The sequence below is a fragment of the Zingiber officinale genome, chromosome 4B (genome assembly GCF_018446385.1).
Source record: "Zingiber officinale cultivar Zhangliang chromosome 4B, Zo_v1.1, whole genome shotgun sequence".
NCBI lineage: Eukaryota > Viridiplantae > Streptophyta > Magnoliopsida > Zingiberales > Zingiberaceae > Zingiber > Zingiber officinale.
In genome coordinates, this window is record NC_055993.1 from 96,937,871 (window position 1) to 96,941,629 (window position 3,759).

Consider the following 3,759-nt stretch of genomic DNA (forward strand, 5'->3'; position numbering starts at 1 on the left):
CCTAATAAAATTATCCTATTATTATATTATATTATATTATATTATATTATATATAATTGTATTTTTTTATTTTAAAAAATTTAGATTAAATATTTAATTTTTAATTAATACATTATACTAAAAGTAAATATTATAAAGAATAATGATTATTTATAATATTATATATAAAAAAATAAAAAATATTCAACCGCCTAGGCGGTCATTGACCGCGCTGCTACCGCCTGCCGTTATTTACAATACTGTGCATATATATGGTGAACGACTCGCAATCCACCCAAAAAATATCTCACATAAAAATAGGATGAACCCAAATCTATCCTGTGAGGTGCCTCACGTAGGAATCGGGGTGAACGATACGTAATCCATCCAGTGAGGAAAATCATCTCAATTTGTTCGAAGCCCATGAACACACGAAAAGACTTAAAAGTCACATTTAAAGTGCGGAGCAAATGCTCTATATTTATACGAAGTTACTTTAATTATTCATCTATCGTAAATAATTCATCTCTTTAAAACCAAAGTTCTATAAAACAAAGGTTCCATTCGTTTCATTATTAATTTACTCAAGAAGTTGTATATTTTGTATGAGAGAGTCTCCAATGCAAGCTTTGTCAAATGTTTATAAAATTGAAAAATCTTTAAAAAAAAAAAAAAGTTGTTATGATTATGTATGAGAGGTTTGAGGGTTTTAATTCATGAGCATATTTGTATTTTCAAATTTATTTTTCTCTTGAAGGTAGAACTAGTAATTAATGTGCATAATTGATCATTTCTAAATAATTAAAAAATAAATTATTTTATAAAACATTTAGTTATAATATTTTATTTCATAAATAGTTAGTAATAATTTAAATGAAACTTTTTTCTTTTGAAAAATAATATATTTGAGATAAGTTAAAAAAATATACAAATGACTATAATTAAATTAAATGTATAAGTAAATTAAATATTAAATAAAAATTATAAATTAAATTAAATTAAAAAACATAAATTAATTAATTAAAAATTATAATTAAAGATCATGAATTAAAATATCAAATGAAAATTATATAGAGATATTAAATGAAAAAATAATAAATAAAAATATATAATTTATAATGTAAGACACACACAAAAATTATATGGAGGTTTTTGATTGGGAAGAGAATAGTAATTTTTTATATTTGTGATGTGACATATTAGAAATTACAAAAAAAAAATTATTGAAAGATTTAACTATTAGAGATGTCTTAAGAAATTTTTATATTTATGATGTGACATATTAAAAATTACAAAAAAAAAATTATTGAAAAATTTAATCATTAGATGTCCTGAGCATTGAACCTAAGTTTAAGATAACTAAGCATTGAACCGAAGTTTAAGACTATAAAAAATCATAGAGCTCTTTTTAGAGGTTCAAATGCAAGTGGTGCATTTATTATTTTAACAATTTAATGTCAACGATAATGCGTTTCTTTCAAAGAAACAATTTAATGTCAACATAATGCGTCTCTTTCAAAGAAGTCCAAAACTCTAAGGGGGCGTTTGGTTGGAGGGTTTAGGAATAGGGGAATGGAATAATAGAAATATATGGTGTTTGGTTAATGGGTATGGGAATAAAAATTTAGGAATCATTCCTAAATAATTAGGAATGAACAAAACCCAATTAAGTAGGTGGGTTTAGAATTCATTCCCGTTTAGATGACTTTTTGTTCTCGATAAAATATTTTTTACATTTTTTCTCTTTCGTTTTTTTTGCCCTAACCTGACTTCGTGCGCCATCTGCGCGACCTCGTGCGACAACAGAACCCCGCAACAAAGCGCCCCCTACTCCGTGCGACAACATCTTCCTCTCCGGCATAACTCATCGTAGGCTCTTCGAGTGCCTCCGCCGCCACCTCCTCAAGACTCTGATACTTCATCTTCCTCCCTTGCCTCCGCACGCCACAACAAGCAGGTAATCTTTAATCCTAATCGCTTGCTGTTTGTTTCGCTAGTTTTTTTTCCTTTCATTTTTTTTTGCCCTAACCTGAGTTCTGCGACAACTCCATCCCCAACCTCGTGCGACAACTGAACCCCGCGACAACAGCGCCCCCTGACTTCGTGCGACAAGAGCGTCCTCTCCGGCGTAACTCATCGTAGGCTCTTCGACTGTGTCCGCCGCCACCTCCTCTTCGACTCCAACATCATTTTTCTCCCTTGCCACCGCCCTCCACAGCAAGCAGGTAACCATTGGAACCCTAAACCCTCTGATGAATCGTTTGATGCTTGTTTTGCTATTTTTTTTAATTCTTGATTCTTTATACCTATCTACTGTGGGTTGATAGCAGTAAGTTCTTGTTATCTAACAAGAAAGAAACGTTGTAATAATAAATGCAATGGAATAATACTTCCGCTTAGCCATGTGTTTCTTCTCACTTCTCACAATAGATGTGATCATGACAAAATAAAACTATATCATTCTTCTTGGCTATATGATTTTGAGATTTTCTTCGCACAATGATTTTATAATGCAATGTCATTGGCCATTTGCATGGGCATCCAAAGTCCAAACCGGACTAATTGGTTCATTTTGAAAGTCTATATTCTTAGAAGGCTGCATTATCTGACTCTTTGGCCTACTGGTCTAGCATATCCTGTTCAACTGTGGGTATGTGTGCATGAGTCAACTTTTAAGAAATGAGAAGTCAACTTGGGTAAAAAGGGTTGGGATCCTTGTATTATTTCTCATGCATCTCTTGGTCCCATTATGACAACATTTGTATTGTTTATCAAGAATTTTGTTGGATCCTTCTATTTGAACAAAAATAGAGAAGTAACAAAGAAATTGGATTGGATTGGATTTGGTTAATTATGGCCCTAGGAATGATATTGCATTTGATTGATATCACTAATTTTGCAAAAACATATCTTCATGTGGTCTGAAGAAGTCTATTTGCCATTGACTTGATTTGTGACAGATGCACATTTTGAATGACCCAACACCTTGGGTTCTATCAATTGTAATTGCATTGTGATCATAAGTGTCATCATAGGCAAGGCCATGAAGGAGTTCTGTTATCCACTTAACCTTCTTTTTTTTTTTGGAAAAATATCCATAAGTTTCTTTCTAGAGGATGGGAATCAATGGATTTTTCTGTCCTTGGATTAGATCATGTCCTTGGATTTAAGCATTGGGTTTAACCAACCTTGATCATGGATTTAAGCATTGGTTTTAACCAACCTTGTTAACCAACCTTGATCTGTCCTTGCATAAGTGGATTAGATCATGTCCTTGGATTTAAGCATTGGTTTTTCTTAGGGCTAAATCTTCCCAGAAAGTGTCCTTGGATTTTTTTTGAATTCTTGATTCATTACCTATGATTCGTTACTCAAGATGAGTAAGATTAGAATTAAGTGAGTTTTCTTATTTTGTATGTAACTATTAATTTCTCTTTATTGCTATGTAGAAGATAATGACTCGTATTCCTACTGCTAGTAGAAGACGCAAAATCATTCGAAATATTCGGATTATAGCATCAATGATGAACGTGTTCAGTGTTGTGTATGTTATGTGGTACCGATTGTTGTTGCTACATTTGCATATTATGAGGCCTCCACTTAAAACCAAAAAAGAGAAAACACTTGAGAGAATGAATTGGGTGTTTAGACTCACTCAAGACTCTGATACTGCTTGTATTAGCGAGCTTCGAATGGATAGACGCACTTTTGGAATATTATGTGACATGGTAAGAGATATTGGAGATTTAAAAGACACCAAAAATATGTCTCTACAAGAAG